The following is a 21,217-nucleotide window of genomic DNA, read 5'->3' on the forward strand; positions in this document are numbered from 1 at the left end:
AGAGATGCTAGACCTATTTTGGTAGTAATGGTACTCATCATTGCCTAAACCTGGCAATCATTAGCTCACAGAATTTGGTGCTTTGAGCAAAGGTGTTAATTATTTCTCTCCTCCCTTTCTTCAAGAGTTCTCCTTACTTAAAGACTACCATTTTCTCTTAAACTAACATACATCCTCAGGCTTAACTAGACAGAAAACCAAACATGGAAGAAGTTGATGGGCAAACAACAATGAATCTGAGTGCATATTCCCCATTTGATTCCAAAACTAATGCCAAAGTCAGTTTGGTCAATAGTACATATTTCCTCTTAATCACTGAGGTGTCAATAGAAACAACAAGAATTAGGGGTCAACACCTTTCCATAGTGTTAAGTTCTTTCACTAAGGTACCAGGTTCTTTCAGGTGCTACCTTATTTGGGTTTTAATTTGTCCTAACATTCCTCCAAAAACGATTACAGCACACCACATCACTGTATCCATTTAACTCCCAAACCACGGGGAAACTGGCTGCAGCTTCAAACAACACTATTAAAAATACCACAGGGGAACCTTGGAGTAGGAATTCCAGGCACAAGTACAGCAGAGGGACAAAGAGAGGCTGTAGAGACCTTGAGTGATACTGGGATGGAGATTTAGCAGAATTTCAGAGTCTGAAACAACAGTCCTTAAGATTCTTATGTCGGGTTCCCAGGGCTGGTTCTGTGAGGTTGTGCAGGTTTGTTAAAAGTCAGGATAAACTTCGTCTCTCCTTGCCTCCCTTGAATTTGTCTTGTCAATAGATTCGTGACCCAGTGTAACTACAACTCACAAAGGCTTGGCAAAGTTGTCCAAAAGGAGGCTCCCTGTTACTGGGCCTTGCAAAGAACAGCAGACTCATTAGTGCATATTTTCTCTTTGAACCTGGATATCTTTATTGTGCCATCTAAGCAATTAATTGGAAGTCTTCTGGTGAAATCCTGACTCTAAGGGTTTAAAATGCAAACGCAGAAATTAGCACAGCCAGGGCTACATGAGAGGCCCCAGGCATCCAAATGTGAATGAGTGTTTTGGAAATCTAGCAGACTTAATGGATTAGTCTAGAGTCCTGCCACTTGGGAGGTCCAAATTCAGGGCCTTAGATCTGGGAAGAAGATGTTACAGTTGTGTTGGTAAAGGAAGAGTCGGAAGTAGAAAGAGCAAAAGAAGGAAGAGGAGCCAGTGCGGCCTTTCAAAAAAAGACACCTTTTCGGGGGGGGGGGGGGGGGGAGAACAGCAGAGCAGCTCATGCTTTCAAGTTCTTAAACAGAATCATTGCAAACTGAGCGTAACAACAGAAGAAAAGGGGTTTGGCATAAATTTGTTCATTCTTCTTGACTGGCTTACATGCTTCTGGATTCTTCTTAGAAGATCCAGTCTGCGAGACATGATTATTTATTTTAGCAGGAGATTCCAGGAGCACAGGAAAGCTGGGCTTCTTCTGGTCTGCCACTCTCGTGGAGTTTTTCCTCTGTATCACATATTTGTTTGGAATTTTACATTCTGCCCTGTGAATATTTTATTAATAGATACCTCCCTTCTCCTGGCTCCCAGGGTATAGGGACTCAGGACAGGGATAATGCTTCTTTTGGTCATCATTGTATCCTAAGAGCCCTGCTTAGGTCTGGCACATGGAGACCATCACAAAATTACTTGTTAAAAGAATATTATCTAAAATGTGAAATAGACCAGGTCTGGAGATCTAACCCAAAGGCAAGCAATTCATGGGCGCACAAGTAACAATGGCCTCTAATAAATGTGCCTAGAATAAAAAAATTGTCTACTTCTAGTTATAAATATGCAGGTTCTATTTAACTGAAATTGTCAATGAGAAACTACAAACAAGGTAACTTGTGGCAGGAGAAATAAACAAAACAAAACAAACACATGTATAGATGGTCTGAAGTAAAGTCAGAACTAGAAAAGCTCTAGCAAAGCTGGGACACTGAAGAAGTAGGTTAAGAAAAAGAAAACACCAGACATGCAAACAAACAGGAGAGTCTCAAGAAAGATACTCTATGTCCTACCTCAGAAGATTAACTTGCAGTTCTCTAGAACTGTGATGAGTCCTCCAAACTTTCATGCCCTAATCCTTGTAAGAATGATGTGCATTTTGATCTAGTTATTTCTGATAACTGAGCCAATCTGATGGAAATGCTCCCATATGCTGATGCGGGACCTTTGTGAATTACTGTGTGATGCCTGCTTGTTGCCAGTAGCCTGGAACCTGGAGTGCTTTCTTGGAACTCTCAAGAGTGGTTCCAGGAAAAGTCACCCAATAACCTTAATTCAAGGAAATGAAACTCTTCTGTTTTGTACTGGCTGTTTGAAAATATGGTCACTTGAGTGAAATAGAATTTCTTCCAAGTACTACATCATGGTATACCCCTCAACATTTACTGCAGTTATACATAGGAATTTGACTTGTCTTGAATCTCACAGTCCTAGAGTTGGTTTCTGTTTGCTGCCTGGAGCTCACTTCCTGGTAGTGATCTTAGCAAGATGCATCATCTTTTTCAACTCACTGGAGACCATCTGCGGTTCAACAAAAACCTAACTTGCAAGATATCTGGCAGCAATGAAATTCCCGTTTATAACTGCTTTATAATCATGAACAGCACGCCTTCTGTATAGGAGCAGAGTGGCACAGGCTTTTCTTGAATCTATACTTGTGCTTAAAACCACACCCCCCTCCTAACTCATGCACAGATGTTGGGAAAACAACTGTAAAGAATGACAGAGGGGCAGGGTCTCAGCGGCCTGGGAGACACTGCGGTGAGGAATGAGGAGGTATCATGAGGGAAGAAGGGGGTGTATTCTGGAAGCTTGGAATTAACATGGTAAATAGGGTAAGGAAAGGGACATTAGATAAGATATGGGAGATCATAGAGAAAAAAGCGAAGGAGGCAGAGCAGAGAGTAGGAAAAAAGGAGACAGGATAAAATGAAAGGAAAAATGGGAGAAAATGCAGTGGAGAATATGAGAAAAGAGGAGCTATGGAAGAAACAAAAGTGAATGACAGTGAAATGAAAGGTAAGCAATAGAGGGTTGTTTTCTGGGTAGAGAATCTGAAATATAACTACCAGGGTTTGAATCCCAGCTGTCAACTTTTCAGAATAATGATTATGGGAAATAATGACTATCAGCTTCAGTTTCTTCTTCTGCAAAATGCTGTAATAATCCTACCTAACGAAGTTGTGAGAATTGTGTGATCATGTGTGTCATCTTAGCACAGAGTGTGGCACAGAGTTGGTGTTACTGTTAGTGAGGTTAGAAGAGAGGGGAACAGGATAACGAAGGAAGAACAAGATGGAGGAAGTAGGAAGGAGAGATATTTAGATAGTAGAAGAATGAGAAAGAAAGAAGTTAATTTCTCCTAATGATTTTAACCTTTCTTTACCCATATTATAATTCAAGTTTCTATGCCCACTATATTACTTCTACATGTTTTAATGACAATTGGGAAAAAACAAGTACATATTGAATATCCTTTTTAAAATGTATTTTTATATTGAACTAACCTACAGTAGGTTGTATTTCTTTAAGAGTTGAAATTATTCCCTGGAAATGAGTAAGATCAAGGCTACATGATGCTAAACCAGTCATCCAAAAAACCCATTTATTTTCCCTTCCTCCTTACTGAATTGACTGGCCATTTGATGGAACTAAATGAATTGACTGGTTATTCTGAAATGTGTTAACCCAGCTATAGCCTATAGGAAGAATAGAGCACCTAGTGTTCTTGGTGATGTACCTTTCCAAGTTTCTCTCCCCAACACTAACCACTTCCTTTTACTTGAGGTCATTTTGCTTTTCTCATTAGTCTCACAATCCAGGGCTAGTGTTGGTTACTGAGGCATCCCTAAGCCCAAGACCATAAAACAATGTAATGGAATTGGACCAAGTATAAAAGGAAGGAACTATGGAGTTAGTTGCCCTTACCCTCTCAAGAAAAAAAGAACAGTGGAACGGTAGGTAAAGTATGAAAAAGATATTAAAGAGATCTATTCTTTTTCTTCCAACAAATTATTTTTTTAGGTTCATTTATTTATTTTGAGAGCGCACACACACAAACATGAGTGGGGGGAGCACAGAGAGAGAGAGACTCCCAAGTAAGTAAGCTCTGCACTGTCAAGCTCCACGCTGCCAACGTAGGGCTCCAACTCACGGACCATGATATCATAACCTGCGTCAAAATCAGGAGTTAGACGCTTAACTGACTGAGCCACCCAGGCACCCCAAAGAGATCTATTCTTATATTAGGGAGGAGATAGGAAGCCACAGCCCAAATCAGAAGGAGAAAATGCTTCATACTCCTTGCATAAACGCTCCAAAGTGCCCTTGGCATGGAGCTGTGCACTTGTCACATCACAGACATACCTCCTTAGAATTTCCACAAAGCTGGAGAAATAGTGTGCTCACAGACTTGCAGTGAGGTGATAGGCCAACCTTCAATGACCATGAGTTAGGCTACTCTTAAACGCCATTCAGAATAAACCGAAAGGAGTTTTATCTTTTTCACATACACATGCCCTTCCATAGGACCATGTGAGTTATTTAAAATAGTGGCCAATGAACCTAGACCAGTTATGACACTGCTTCTCACATTTTTCTCATTCAGAGGTAAGACAATAGAGAGGTCTCCCACTGGTCCCTTCTTTCATGTTATTCCCTTCTGTCAAAGGGGTTAAGAAGCACAGTTTTATTTTATATTCTTTCCTGTGCAGGAGAAACAAAGTTTTCAGTGTTGCCTTCTACTGCCTTATGTTTTGCTTCTACATTCTATTTAACAGCAATTTTAACATGTTCTGAGAGATCTGTGTAAGGACCTCTTGACTCCAGGTCTTTTGGACACAGAAGTTGATCACGATGGTGTTCTAGCACCATATACTGCACAGTGAAGACACAACAAAATAATTAACATCTTATTGGGGAGGCAACAGGAATAGAAAGGCAAAAACTACAATTTTTAGAACAATTTCATTAGAGTTATGCCAGAGGTAGCTATGGGGGCTATGGGAGAAGAAGGGCCTGGCCCAACTTGGGGAACAGGGCAGGTCTTGGATTCAGGTGTCATCGTACCCAAACAATTAGGTGAACTGAGCCAAGAAATTAAGAGAAGAAAGTGAGAGGTACCTGGGTGGCTCAGTCAGTTAAGCATCATGGTTCATAAATTCGAGCCCTGAATCCTCAGCACAGAGCCTGCTTGGGATTCTCTCTCTCACTCTCTTTCTACCCCTCTGCATGCATGCAAGCTCACATTCTCTCTCTCTCTCCCTTCCTCCCCCACCCTCTCTCCTCTGTCTCTCCCTCTCTCTCTGTCTCTCTCCCTCTCAAAATAAATAAAAATTAAAAAGAGAGCAAAGTGAGTTCTAGATGGCAAGAAGAGAGAAGCAAATGCAGATAGCTATGAAACATGGCACACATGGACGGAAGAAGTTGGCTACTGGAAGAGGCAGGTGGGTCCTGTGTACCACTGCCAAGGAGATCAGATTTTATCTTCAGGCTTATCACAGAAGGGTTTTAAGCAGGGAAGAGATATTCTGAGACTAATTTTTCAACTATATCAATTTGGTTGCACTGCAGAGCAGACAGCAAAGTTAAGGGGAATACACAAAAGACAGACTATTTAAGAAAGTGGTTCTCAAATGTTTTGATATATAGTAAGAAATACATTTTCATGGAAAAAGGCCATGAGTGTTTGTGTGTATGTCAACAATTTCAGAAAACAACACTTATCCTTGATATTATAGATGTGACTTTACATTGTATTACTTTCTATTCAATTCCATCATATATATATATATATATATATATATATATATATATATATATTTTACAAAATGCTAAATGCAACTGACAGTTTCAAAATACTACTTCTGTATTCTGGGGTGAGCTGATGAGTACCTGATCTGGAGAAATATCAGTGGCATGGAGAAGAGAGAACAGGTTTGACAAATATTTATGAAGTAAACTAAAAATATAGTTATTTATTTGATGGAGGAGTGTATGATTTCCAAGTTTCAGTCTAGGATAAAAGTGCTGCTTAATTGACAGGAAGAACAGATCTGCAAAGAAACAGAAATCCAGTTTTGAACATGTTGTATTTAATGTTTTAAAAATGTTTACTTATTTTTGAGAGAAAGAGAGAGAGAGAGAAATAGAGTGGGGGGGGGGGGTCAAATAGGGACAGAGGCACAGAATCTGAAGCAGCCTCCAAGCTCAGAGCTGTCAGCACAGAGCCCAACGTGGGGCTCGAGTCATGACCTGAGCCAAAACCGAACGCTTAACGGACTGAGCCACCCAGGCGCCCCTTGAACATGTTGTATTTAAATGGTGGAGTATCATCAGGCACTGTGCTTTTGTAAGAGTCTGAAATCAAGGAGGAGTTCTGAGGACAGGCAGTTTGGGGAATACCAAGTTTGAAGGTAAAACTACTTAAGTATATGTAGGCATCTAGAGAGTGCACAAAATGAGAAAAGCAATGAGCCAGAAACAGAATGTTTAAGGAGGGGAACGGGGGAGGTAGACATAAGAAGAAGAGTAGTCAGAGCAGCAAAAAGAAAGTAGAATCGTTTGGGAGAGAATGGTTCCTAATAAATACATGTTGAATAAATACTTACAGGATAAATCAATGAGGAGAGGGTTTCTGACGAAGATCTCTAAGATCAGGGCAGAGAAGGCAAAAAAGAGCTCCCTGGACACCGTAGTGAGGGTGGTGGGAGGAGGTGTGCATGAGGACGTCCTCCTACACTGATGTGAGGAGTGCCTGGGAGGTGAGGAGGTGGAGTGGCTTGACCGAGAAGGAAAGGGCAAAGAAGCAAGCCAAGGGATCAGCAAGGGTTCTGTTACCAGGCTTCACTATTGTTTTGTTCTGTATTGTTTTTATGATTGAGACAGACATGAATAGGGAAAGAGGCAGGAGAACAGGAGAGATTGAAGAAGCGAGAAAAAGAAAGGAATATAGAAGGAGAAAGGTCCTGGAGATACTGCGAGGAGAGGTCTGAGGGCACAGATGCATGGGTTGACTTCGAGCAGGAAAGGGATGGGTTGCATTACCTGCTGGGACTGGAAGGGAGAACAGGATGGGTATGGATGTCAATGAGAGGATACAGAAACTGGGGAGGTTCATGTCTTCACAATGAGTTTCTTGATTAGGCTGCAAGTGAAGGCATTTGCTGAAAGGTGATGAGCAGCTGTGGCGCCAGGAGGCTTCACAAGGGGAGGAAGTTTGGAACAAGCACCAAGAGAAGTGAGAGGGCACAGAGCAAGGATGAAGTGTCAAGTGGCACTGAGGGTCCCGTTGAGGTGAATGCCTTGACTTTATTTGAATCCATCTTGGAGTGATGTGGGATTTTTCCCACCGGAGTTCAGATAAGGATGTGGAGCAGGCAGATAAGAAACTGACAGTGTTGGGTTTTTTCCTGAGAGGTGTAAGGAGAACAGGATGGCAAAGAATTTGAAATAGAGCCTGGGAAGGCAAGAAGGAGAGGAAAGGAGATGGAAATTCCCAAATGAGGGGATTGCCGGACAAAATACTCTATTTCCCAGTCTCCCTTGCAGCTACACGTGGCATATGACTGAATGAGCCAAAGGAGATATAAATAGAAGCATGCTGTAGGGTTTCTGGGAGTTCTCTTCCAAAGAGAGGGGATGTGCTATTCTTCCTCTCCTCCCCTGTCTTACTACTGGCAATTTAGATGTGATGGCTCTCTACATGCCATCCTGGACCATGGAGGCAAAGCCCATACTTCAGGGATGGTGGCGGAATTATCCAAAAGAATCCTAGATCCCTCACAATGCTAGAGCGGTCACAACAGCCCTGGGCCACCCACTCTGGCTCTCTTTTATAGGAAAGAGAAATAAACTTTCATCTTGATTAAAGCATAATTTTTCAGGTCTCTTTCATTCCAGATGAACCAAAATAGTGTGCATATATAGTGCCTGAAACACTTAGAAGGCTGCCTTGGAAGAGAATGTTAACCCTCCACTGTGTAATGCCACGTAAGGAGCACATTTTACAGTAAGCAAAGAAGCTTTGGTCTTTTTAGGAGATTACAGGCTGCTCTTGATTTGAATGGAGAGGAAACAAAAGCTGACACTTGCATTTCTTCATTAAATTAAAAAAAAAAAAAAAGCCACATGGATGTTATTGCTTTTTTCCTGTGATGGCAAGCAGTCGTCTCTGTACTTTTTGCAAAGAAATGTATTAAAAGTAAGGACAATATTAACACCCAGCATGACACATTTCCACGGTCTTACATTTTTTTTTTCCTTCCCTGAAGGGTCAGAATTCCCATCAGGCGGCATAAAATGAGTGGTCTAAGCCCAAGCCTAGTAAATCACTGGTATTGCGTTGTTTTTAAAGTGACCAAACAGCTGTAGTTTTCAAGGTCAGCTGAATCATCTGCCAGGGTCACACGTGTTTCACATGTCAAGAAACGTATATGGGTTCCACTCCATGCAGGATTGTATGGAAAAAGACACTTGCAAACAAGTGATCTGAGGACATGTTTCCAAACAGCTGCTATGGTTATGTGGATAAGAATTACTACGTAAACTGTGTTGAGGACTCTGTTTCCAATCACTCAAAAAGAATATTCATTGCAATTCATGATGTCCACGCTGAGAGGGCCAGTTTGTGATCATGAAGACACATAGTAAATATTCGATTAGGACACAAAGTAACAGTAGTATATGATTGCTATTATAATCATAGTGACCTTTTTCCTGTGCAAGTGGGAAGAATGTGTACTGGGTATAAAAACAACACCAACCAAACACATAATTAAGATGGAACCTAGTTAAATAGCTAAGGATGGAGGACTTCAAGTAACAAGACTTGGCTAATACTTCTCCCTCCAATTCACGCTGCAGGCAACATTGACTAGAAGCTAAAGACGTGACTCTTGGATGCTAATAACTTCCTTAACAAGCTGGAGTAATTGGTATTATGGAGCCAGACTGATGGCACAGGGAGGGGATGACCTCAGGATTTAAGGAGTTTAGGAACAGAAAAACATGTTTTTTAAATTCACATTTTAACTCAGAGCATAGTTAGAGATGTCTGGCTTCAACAGAGAGAAGGAAAAAGCTACTGATTTTTGCAAACAGCTCCTCCAGTGGGTTGCCCTATCTCAAAATGGATAATTGGCTTTGAAGAGTAGCTCTTAGATTGAATTTTTATTCAGTTCTCATAATGTTCTTGGTATGTGCTCTTCAAAGCCCACAATCGGCCTCCTCATCTTGTTGATATTTACTAGTCCTAAGGATCTCTCATGTGTGAGACATGTTGAATGAAGACTGCCTTCTGACCAGTTAACCCCTCTCTGCATGCTTCAAGGTTGGCTTCTGTATTCTATAAGCAAAATAGCAGGCACCTCTAAGTCAGCAGAGTGGCGCAGACAGGCATAGACAAATACTCACTCTAGCTAAGTATGGGCTCCAGTCAAGCTGGAAAAGGTCTCTCAGCTCTGAGTCACTTAGACAATCAAGTCCCTGAACATGTTTCTGTCCCTAATATTTTGTTGCTCTAGGCAACCATCAAGTCCACACGAAGACTTCTGCCAACTGGAGAGGATGACGAGCCAGGGGAACCAGAATTTTCTTTTAACTCTTTGTTGAAAATTCAAAATAGCAAACGGTGGGTATCAAAGACATTCTCTAAAGGATCTATATTGGGAAAAGTGGAATTCATATATTGGTTTAGTGTATCTTTTCACCACTACTTAAGGAAGTATAATGATAGAAAATAAAGGCAATCAGAAGCATGCATTTTTAAAAAATTTAAAAAATGCACAAAAGAGCTGGTTGGATTTTTAGATATTTTTAGTAATCTGATATCCTCGTTTTATAGATGAGAAACCAGCTTAAATTACGGACCCAAGGTTAAACAGGGAGTTAGTGACAGCTGGATTTATAGCTTTGGTCCCTAAACACTGGGGTTACTGCTCTTTCTACAAGTTTCACAAGTCCAGCGCCACATGCAGAATGAAGGAATGTTAGTAAATCATAAGTAATCACCTCTTTTGTAATAGCAAATGGTCCTGGATGAAAAGGGCTACTTTCCTGAGTAGCTGGAAGCAGTCCTAAATGTCTGCAGCTATGTAGTGATCATCCAGGAGGGACACATAACTATTCTAAACTATCTGAAAAGCATTCAAGGTCCATCATTGCTCATCTGAATTTGATCTTTGCTTCCTCTGAATTCTTAAGACACTTACTCTCTGTGACACAATCCTGGGAGTATCTAAGATTCTTGATACGTTTTTCATATGTACAATTATATCCTGCTAAGTCCTTGTAGGTAGGATTAGGTCACATTCATTTCCATTTCCCTGAAACCCAGAGTACAGAATTAAACATGTTTTTGTTCACTGGTTGATGATAAGTCACCATTAATTTTATTAGCTCTAGTAGTTTAGTAACAATCTATTTATCCAGAAATGGTCCAGGAACGTATACTATTCAATACCAGGAAATAGGTGTAAAGAACCCCAGAACAGTCAATAAATGCATTTAAAGACTTACTTGTTAAAAAGTGGAATCAGGTCTATAAATACAGAAAACAAATTGATAATTCTTAAGTGCTACTTCTTCCAGAACACCTTCCATATCTTGCTTTAGATCTCCAGCAGAGAAGTACTAACATTTTCTCTGCCTTTCTTTTTAGAGGTGCCATTTGATGCTTGGGCTCAAAGAGACAGAGATGGTGGTGTGGGAGTGGCTCTCCTAGTTTTACTTTTTCTTTGTAGGGAGACACCTAAGGAGATCTGTCACACTTATGAATCTAACCTCTTTGAAGGTCTTATTTGAAAGCAGATTGTGCTACACTGTGCACAAAGGCATTTTAAATTTGCAGGTGTGACTGCCCAAATTAACAACAATACTTTGAACTTTTACAGAACCTTTCATCAAATGATATCAAAACAACTCAGCTTATAAAGCCTTAGGAAGCTGGTGGACAAGATATCCTATTGATATATAACTGGGGATTTACTGCATTAGCTATGTTAGTGATTTGTTTCAAGTTCCCAGACAATGGTATGTTTAGGCAAAGGATACTATTTTCTGCGGGCTACATCTCCAAATTGTGATATTTAATCTTGAAAAATTAAGAAAAAAACAATCATTTTCTTTTCAATTTTTTTGCTGAATTTTAGTTACCAGTTCACATGGACTTGCTTGTCATCCTTGGGCAAGCGCCGTGCTATTCTTTTCTCTATTGTTCCAATTTTAGTATATGTGCTGCTGAAATGAGCATAGAACCTAATAATTATTTTTCCCTCTTAATTTGGCCAAGCATAGCTTCTTTTTGGTGATCCAGAGAAAAGCTCATAGAACACACTAAAATGGACTTCACCTGTGGTGAAGGAGAACCATACTTACCAGTGGGTTTTAAATGAACAAAAAAGTGTCCTACAAATCTGTTTGAGTCTTCTGGTTATTATTATTTAAATGTGTAGCTGTGTAGCATATTTCTCCAAAAATGCAAATCTAATCTTTTTCTGTTTTTCTCCTTCTGGCTTCCTTCACTCTTTTTCCTCACATACATTGCCCTCAACTGGGAACAGGGGTGCATTCCTATTTTCCCAGATTTTAAATCTGTTGTAAAGCAAATATGAGCAATATGTGTCTGAAATGTTTATCAGACTATGGTTTTTATTTGGCTTTGTCCTAGCATATTAGTTTTTTTTTTTAATTTTTTGCCCCATTTCAATGGTTTCTTTGATGTCTTGTTTTGACCAGCTGCTGAGCTTTTTGTGGCTGTCCATTTACATCACTTTAAAAAATGGTACATAAATGAAATTTGAACAAAATGAACAGTACTTTCACATTGTTTCAAAATCAAACATGTTCCTAAGGAATCTGATTTATGGCAGATGGAGAACAAAACCTTCCAGAGGGAGGACTGTTAAATGAGTCTTAATTGCTTGCATATGAAAATATAGTGACTAAGATTGTGTGCACAATTAGGAATTTAAACATGTAGAAAAGAGCTGGCCGTGGAAACATTTTAGCAGGCATAGCTAGTTTGTATGAACACAGACAATAGAAGACAAGTTAGTAAAGGAAAATAATTTTAAAAGAAATTTAGTTGTTTACTTCATCATTCCTTATGTCAAGCTTCCAATTGTAAAGATGATTCATTTACCTCTGAAACTCAATGTACACTAAAAAAAAAAAAAAAAAAAAAAAAAAAAGAGGTTTATTTAAGAATTAGAATTTCTTTCTCAGTCCCTACTATGTGCCAGATACTAGGCTTGGTGCTTATTCATCTCATTTAATCCTTAAAATAACTTTCTGAGGTAGGTTAATTATTAAATTACATTCTACAGATGACAAATTGAGGCTCAGAGAATAAGTTGCTTCAAAGTGAAATGGCTATCAAGTGATATATCCAGGGTTCTCTGTATTTATCGAATGAAACCAAAGCCTAGCTTCTTACAGTGCCTAGCTGTTCCCCTGGAAAAACACACACCTTTCAAAAAAAGTAACACTAAGGGTGCCTGTGCTTTCAGTTTTGCGTCAAAATGCTTTCCTTGTGTTGGGTGACATGGCGTGGTATGGCTGGGTGGACGGGCCAAAGTTGGTCAGGTCTGGGAGCAGGGGTTGGGACAAAGATGGTAGATTTAGACACAGAGGCCAGAGCTGGGTGGCCTCAGAAGCTCTGTCAGGGTGTTGGGTTGGGAGGGCAGTGGTCAGATGGAAGGATCTAGTCAAGAGATTCAGTGCTTCAGTGGCTTTTTAGGCAGCAACTGTGGGGGCAGTGAGGTTCCACCTGAGGGTTCTGCCACAGTACGTGGTACTCAGTCTAGCTCCCCACAGCTAGGGTTTGGGCCCTCCTCCTTATGATGACCCGGATGTTCCAAATGCATAATACAGTGTTCTATCATGAGCGTCCGTTTGTCTTCAGAAATCTAAGTCCATGTCATGCCTCTAATGGACCAAAGTGTCTTTTCCATGGGACCTCAAGTCGTCCTTCAGATTCTTTCTCCTTAGGAAATCTTCACCTTCCTGGAATGGGGGTACAGGCTGTTTCTAAGGACTTTGATGAGGGTCACTATGTGGATATCCAAAACTAAAGATCAAACAATGAACCTTCAAATAAACGTAGAACCCCAACTCATTCATATACTGGGGTCTACTTACATGTTTTTTTCTCAGAAAGTTGAAACGCTTAAAAACAATCTGTCTCTATTATTCTGTATTCCTTAAAGTAAACCCAGACCACAGTTCATTTAAATTACTATTAAGCCAAGATCATAGAAATGTAAATTATTCCTCACTTTGATTCCTTATAAGCAAACCGGGAGCCACAGATCATGAAACTCTGTATAGAACTAAGCATAAACGTGTGTGTTTTAAATGGTCAGGCAATCAAGTCACTTTTGTACCTTCAGAGGAACTGGATTCCCAGGGATACATTAATGAACAAATGTCATCCACATTCCTCAGAACCTTAATATTATAAAGAGCAGCAAGCTGAGAGATATATTAGCAAAATAAAGTGTGTTGTGGCCAGTCTTCTTATCTCACTATAATCAGTAATAATTTGGCGTCCACTAACATGTATTTCTCTTTTCTACCAGTACCCTAATTTGTTTCAGGAAATTATCTGGTGTTTCCATTGGATAATTTTAATAATAGCATAGTCCAAAGTGATCAAGTGCTTCCTATGTGCCATGCACAGTGCTTAGTTTTCCATAACTATCATCTCAATTTTCTTGAACTCCTTCTGAGAAAATTACTACTATTATGCCTACCTCAAAAACCAGGGACTTGAGTATATGGAAGGTTAAATGAAGTGTTTGAAGAAAAGCATCTGTAAGTGGCAGAGCTGGGATATGAACCCACATAATCTGGCCTTATAACTTAGGCTCTTGGTACTACCTTATGTTACATAGTGTGGGAGAACAGCCACATGTCCTGTTCTCCTTTAGCCAAGACCCAAGACCCAAACTAGACCAGTTAGACCCCTTCATTGGAATTTAACTCTTAGACATATTAACAAAGAAACTCAAAACAGTTATAGGAGGCTCTCTAGATTGCTCCTGCCATGAGAATTTCCCTTCGTTTGTGCCTTTCTAGAACTCTGAAGATGAATGGAGTCCTTCAACCCTGATCCTTCAGCCTCCTGACTAATTCTCAGGGAATTGGAAATTATTTCCAATATTCTATTTTACTGAAGTAAAGTAGATTCCATTTTACTAGATTCTATTTTACTTAAGTTAGCAGAGTTGGGTTTTACCTTGCACTGGAGGATCATTGCTGATGTACCATCATCTAAGGGAAGGGTATAAGCCAGCCTAGAAGAGAGCTGGGTGAGAATCCTCAAAGAATAGGATGCTGAAGGACTGTAAGTGCTCAGTGATAATGTGATAGACACCGTGAGAAATAACCTTGTAGTATAATGCCAGGTTGATTTCCTCTGCTTCCCTTTCTGTTGAAATGATGAGGGCTTGGGCCCCTCTCTCAGCCAGTAGGGCTGGGACACACTGGCCTTCTCCTTTATCTCCAGGACCTTCAGCAGTTTCCAGTGAAGAGAACTGTGCTGGGAAGATCTTTAGAAATGCAGACTGTACAAGGTGTGTTGAAGAGGCAAAAAGACTCCGAGAGACCGTTGCATTCCTCTCAGAAACTGACAGGATTTCAGATGAAGCTGACTCTTTCCAAGTGTCCCCTGTGAACACCTACCTATATGCTTGCTTATTCTATATGTTGCCATCACTCTACAATCCTAGGACATTGTCTTGGGATTTCCTTGCCACATCTGTTATACTTCTTCCAAATGCCTCAAAATTGTCTTATCCCTTGGAGTGGATTCATTTCTAGAATTAGCCTGATCCAGGCTATTCTGACATCCTGTTTGCTGACTAGCATTGGTAATCATATTGGAAATAGTATTTCTTGTCAAAAGTGAAGCATGACAGTAAACCAATGAGGTGACTCTTTCCTCTCTGGCCTATAAACTATTCCCAAAACTATTTCCAAAATACTCTCAGCAGTGGCATCTGGACTAAAAACAGGTACATTTTACAAAGGTAACTACTTTGAGGATCAACATGAATGGCACAATAGCGTCTACTGATAGTTTTGTAATGCTCATCGATATATAAGGCGCTTTTCACCTTTTAGTAAGAGCTGCCATTTATTATTACCAGACACTATGACAAATTTTCTACATGCATTTTCTTGTGTAATCCTCAAAATTAGGAGGATATTATTATGAGTATCCACCACATTTTAACAGAAAAGAGTCAGGGCATAGAGTAAGTTGTCGAAGGTCACAAAGCAGGTGAGCAGGAGAGCACGGCTTTCGTGAAACCCCGATCTCCTGACTTCTGAACCCTCTTCTTCTCTAGGTTCCCACTTGTACATAAAATTCACAAATAAAACTTACAACAGTGTGTAATTTTTTTTTTTCAAAATAAAAACCTGCAGGAAAAGAAAACCTAGGTCTATTTGTATGTAAACAATTCTTGTTAAACAGCACAGTCACACAGTCAGAGACTTGAAGTGTCTCAGAAGCCCTTGCCTGTTCCTCAACTTCAATCTCTCAGTTCCAGGACTGACAGTCCTTTTCTGTCACCCTCTCTAGTTATTTGGAAGACATTTACTCTTTTACAAGTCTGTCTTCTACTTTCTCATGCTGTTAAGTTTTCCCTAAGTTCCTGAACTGGGTCCCCAGGACTCTTTGCAGTGTCTGAGCTAAAATCCCAGTGCAGACAGCTTCCTGGTTCTGTAGGAAAAAAGACCTCTCATCCTGACTCATTTCTTCCTCACTCCCTTCCTCCTGCCTTTCCTGATTTTAGCTATTTGTCTATCCAAGCATTTGTGAACCCTCTGCTTTCTTTTTTACTTAATGCTCTTTGTCAATCAACAAAACACATTTGATCTTTTTCAATTCAGAAAACTTCTAGCATGATGGTTCTAAAGCTCAGGGGAGGTATTTTATGCCTCACTGTGTCCCAGAGCCTAAACACAGTCTTTCACAACCTAGAAACAGAGAGAGAAAGGGCAAACCCAGGAGGGCACACAGAAAAGAGATTCTCCACATAGACAATTCAGTGTGCAATAGGCAAATATCAAAAACATACCAGAAAGAAAAAGTCATAAGCACCCATGTAGAATACAGTGAAGCAGAAATACTTCCAGACTGCCCACAGTGCCAGAAAGGAACCACAGAGAAAGAGAGAGGATAGCACACTAAAAAGCACTGGATATTTAGACATCAGAAATATCTAGAGGAAGTGCTTCTGGGGGATAGAGAGCTAAGGAACTTCATGGCTAGAAATCGTACCCAAGAAAATATAACAGGTGTGATGGGCTTATCAAGAGTCTAAAACAAAGACATGATGAATCTTATCACTTGTAGAAAGTGCTATTTCAGGAGTTAAAAGTGGTCCTAGAAGCAAGGTGAGTGGGAGCCTCAAGCACTGCTTTTTGCCCCTAAACTTCTGACATACTCTATGTGAGGCACTTCTCACACAGACCACACCGCCTCTCCCTGTGGAAGTTCCTGCCAGGGTACTCTCAGGAGGTACTTCAGGAGAGTCAGGAAGAGGATGGTAGGAATTAAAGAATGCTTCAAGAATTCTACATCCTAGGCAGGAATCCTTTCCTTAGCTTATGTAACTGAGTTCTTAGGGTTTCCCAAAGGTTTCTCTGTATCCATAGACTTTATCCATTCTCTTTTTTAAAAATGTCTAAGTTTATTTATTTTGAGAGAGAGAGAGAGAGAGTGTGTGTGCCAGGAAGGGGCAGAGAGAGGGAGAGAGAAAATCCCAAGTAGGCTCCACACTGTCATCACGAAGCCTGATGTGGGGCTCGAACTCATGAACTGTGAGATCATGACCTGAGTCAAAACCAAGAGTCAGATTCTTAAGCAACTGATCCACCCAGGAACCCCAGACCTTATCCATTATCTTATCCTACTATCCATTCATATACATTCATAACAGGACCATATAAATTTATTTTCTGTCCTCCTTAAAAAAAAAAAAAGAAGAACAAAAGAACAAGAAAAATTCCTAGGGAGTCACTGTCCTAGGGAAGAGGCAGATGACGACAGATTGTATGTTTGTTTGTTTGTTTTTGTGCACATGTCAATAGATCTTAAGAAGGGAAACCTGTCCTTTGAGTCAGCTGTAATCTACACTTTGTCATTTGTGGCTGTATATCGGATCCTCATACGGTTTAAAGGAAATTATGCCTGTAGAGTCTTCAGTAAGTATTAAATGTCAGAAAATGTTACCTTTTATTAATGTCAGTATCCATACCATCTCCAACTGATTTTCTAAAAGTATTTTCTGAGATGGTGAAAGAAGGCTGCTCGAAGTGAACTCTCTGTTGATTCATGGAGTCGAACAATTCAGTGTCACATTTAACCAGTAAAATTTGGGAAATTAGACCAAAAGGAATTTTCACTGCTTTGCCCCACCACAGTAATGTATTTCTGAGTATGCCTAGAATATTTTCTACAGAATACATGGGTGGGAAGCCCTTTGTGGGTAAAGGGAGCAATTTAAGAATGCAGCTTTTGTTTTCTTTCTTTCTTTCTTTCTTTCTTTCTTTCTTTCTTTCTTTCTTTCTTTCTTTCTTTCTTTCTTTCTTTAAGGAAACTTGGTACTGTGTCTAAGAACACAAAAACAATACAGTTACTAAACATAACATTTCCCAAGCCCGCTCCCACCCTCACACGCAAACATGGACATGATACTTCTCTTCTAGGAGAAGAGCAAGCTTGTCTAATTAAAATCTTGTATACATTTTGAGAGATAACAGCAATGGCAGCCCAGTAATGACGACCATGATGACGTGCTTTACACTGATAATAGTATCACCTTGTCTTTCCTTCCTAATCACACAGCACTTCACACATAGTATCTTGTTTATCTTAGACTGCATTGTTTGTTACATGGGGGTGTGGATGTCACTAATACACTTTCCAGAAAGACAGTGATTTTCCAGCAAATTAGGAGCAACTCAATGACCCCACTGTGCACTGGCACTCTCACCCACATCATTCAGTATTCCATGATTCTCCCAAATTTGGCTGCCCAAGTGGATCATCTGGGAGCACTCATAAAGACTGTGAGTCTTGTCCCAAAGATTCTGTTCTGGACTGTCTGGGAATCTATCCTCTTATTTTTGTTTTCAAGCATCCCCTGGTGATCTCTTTTGGTCAGGCAGGTTTGGGAAATACTGCCCTTTTCAAACTCAGGGCAGTAGGAAGGGATATTGGCTGCAGTGGACTTGGGTGAACATTCAGATCCTCTCTTTCCGTGGTAGCTTTGTTCAACACTAGAAGGATAATACAATAGTCAAGCCATAGGCGTCATAGGCTCAATAATCAACAGATAGAGTACTGTCCTATCTGAGGGATATATTATTTGAAAATATAGTTAATTCTTCACTGTGGCTCCCCAATACTGAGATATCATTAGGCAGCATCTCATTAGTACCTTTTCCAAGTGAGAAGAGGCAAACAGTTGAGACCCAAAAAATACATGTTTGTCACTAGAGTCTATATAAAATGATTAAGCTATCAGCCTTTGCTACTTACTAGTCAACAGCTAAGAATGTCTTACATTTAATCCATTACACGTAATTAAAATGTATTTTTTTTTTAAATTTTTTTTTTCAATGTTTATTTATTTTTGGGACAGAGAGAGACAGAGCATGAACGGGGGAGGGGCAGAGAGAGAGGGAGACACAGAATCGGAAACAGGCTCCAGGCTCTGAGCCATCAGCCCAGAGCCCGACGCGGGGCTCGAACTCACAGACCGCGAGATCGTGACCTGGCTGAAGTCGGACGCTTAACCGACTGCGCCACCCAGGCGCCCCAAAATGTATTAAAATGTGTGCCTAATGCCCACTTAGCACCTTATCATGTAGTCTTTAAAATAGTAGCATTTTTTCATGATTAAAATTTTGCCATAATTCATGTAAAAACCTTTTTATTATAGGTTTTTATAACAAAACAGAATTCCTACAGTATTTATTATTATTGGGTTGTTTTCCATCTTTTATGCTTATATACATGTGCTGTGATGAACACCGTATGGCTTCTGTTTTCACGTCTTTTCTCATCACTCTTCAAGGTAATCAACTGCCAAGTATTCTCAACTCTGTCTCTGAAAACAGTTGTCAGTCTATCCCCTCATCTTTACTGGAGACACCACCACCCGTGTTCAGAGTTGCGTTATCCTTAGTGTGTACTTGACAGATAACAGCCCGCTAATGAGGATGGGGCTGCCTCTCGTCTCTTCTTTTTGGTATGTTTTCTATCCTGCTTCCAATATTGTCTTTCTAAATTATATACTTGCTCCTCTGCATAGAAACGACTGATGACTTGGGGCACCTGGGTGGCTCAGTCAGTTAAGCGTCTGATTCTTGATTTCAGCTGAGGTCATGATCTTATGGTTCCTGGGATTGAGCCCCACCTCGGTGTCTGCATTAACAGTGTAGAGCCTGCTTGGGATTCTCTCTCTCCCTCTCTCTCCCCCCACCCCTTCATGCTCTCTCTCTCTCTCTCTCTCTCTCTCTCTCAAAATAAGTACACTTAAAAAAATGATTGATGATCTTCCCTTGCCCATAAAACAAAGTCCACCATGATCAACACCGGCTTCCAATACTCTTCACTGCTCCTGTTTTGTTGCTCCGCACACTTTCAACTCTCTTTGTCTTTTACTGTCCCTAGTCTGCTGATCTGACAGGCACCCATGCTTCCACACCTCACTCTTGCTGGCCCCTTGGGGTCAGGTGATCGTCCCTTGACTATACGCAAAACTCTACATTCTTCAAAGCTCAGCAAAGAACTTTCCATAGATAGTACTTGTATTTGAAGTTGCTTCAATTATGGCCACTTGGCTTGTACATAATCATTCATGATTCCTTCTCCCCTCAATTGTGAATTCCTTGATGCCAATAGTCACATTTTACTCATACCTTGATCTCTAAAACCTACCCTATTGCAGGCCATACAGAAGGTACACAGAAAATATTTGTTCACCAAATGGATAATAATCATAATCATAATAAAATTCTAGCACTTACACTACCTACCACTTGTTGAATACATTCTTGCTACCAATCACTGACTTAGAATTTACTGATGAGGAAATGAAAGCTTAGAGAATTTATGTAAATTGACCACAGTTAAAAAGCTAATAAAAGGAAAGCTAGGTTTTCAATCTATAGGGTTCGACTCATACTGGCTGACTAAATAACATGCAGTTTCATTTAATTATGTCAATTAATGTTGTAACAAAATACCCAGAGCAGATATTCAGGCAATAGATATTCAATTAATTATTTTCCCCATGATTACACATTTGTTTTTTTTCATTGTTCATAATGCCAAGTATTATTTCAATCACTTCCTGGTTGAAAAGTCATTGTGTTAGACCTGCTTCCCCTCTCTCTCTATCTCCACACACACATATGTATTTATAAATATATATTTAAATAGAAGTATAGAAAGGCAAAACAGGTTAGCTTATAAAAAAGAAACAGACTTTTATACCTCTAAAAGATTATAAGTTTAATAATCATATAGTCATACTTCAAGTATTTAAGGAAATCTTTCAATTCAATGCTTTTTCTGGAGAGGTCTTTTTCATGAAGGAATTTTTATAAAAGTAACCTCTTTTGGCTTAAAAACTTTAAAACACTCGATAGTCAGTAGATGTGTTAAGTGTCAAAGTAAAATAAGAAAAAAACTTGCAAAAAAGTCAATGTACAGGGGAACCTGGGTGGCTCAGTCAGTTAGGCGTCTGACTCTTGATTTTGGCTCTAGTCACGATCTCACAGTTGGTGAGTGGTGAGTTTGAGCCCCACATCAGGCTATGCACTGACAGTGCAGAGCCTGTTTGGGATTCTCTGTCTCCCTCTCTCTCTGCCCCTCCCTCACTCGCTCACTCTCAAAAATAAACATTTTTTTTTTAAAGCCAATGTACAAACAGTCCCATACACCATCTTTATCCATGTTTCCTTCAAGTTATTAAACCACATTTCCTCAGCATTTTTCAATCACATTCCTAACAAAGCTAACGGAGCTTCCGTTTTCTGCAGTTATCAGAGTCTTGCTATAATGTGCCCTTATTAAAGGAAAAGGGAAAATAGGGGAAGTACATGATGAAGTGGTGCCTGCTACTAGTAGAGTGGACTTGTGTGCAGTGGATTGGTCTCCTCCTG

General features: G+C 40.0%; 1 protein-coding gene and 1 non-coding gene across 13 annotated transcripts in view; both read right to left on the reverse strand.

The window, feature by feature from the left end:
* Positions 1-21,217, reverse strand: part of PDE4D (phosphodiesterase 4D) — a 1,416,267-nt gene that overhangs the window by 159,624 nt on the left and 1,235,426 nt on the right. The gene's annotated exons all lie outside the window — the stretch shown is intronic.
* On the reverse strand, positions 11,171-11,279 carry LOC123581887. Its single transcript, XR_006704071.1, has one exon. It is a non-coding gene; the product is annotated as a U6 spliceosomal RNA (small nuclear RNA).

This window comes from Leopardus geoffroyi, chromosome A1, assembly GCF_018350155.1.
Source record: "Leopardus geoffroyi isolate Oge1 chromosome A1, O.geoffroyi_Oge1_pat1.0, whole genome shotgun sequence".
Classification (NCBI taxonomy): Eukaryota; Metazoa; Chordata; class Mammalia; order Carnivora; family Felidae; genus Leopardus; species Leopardus geoffroyi.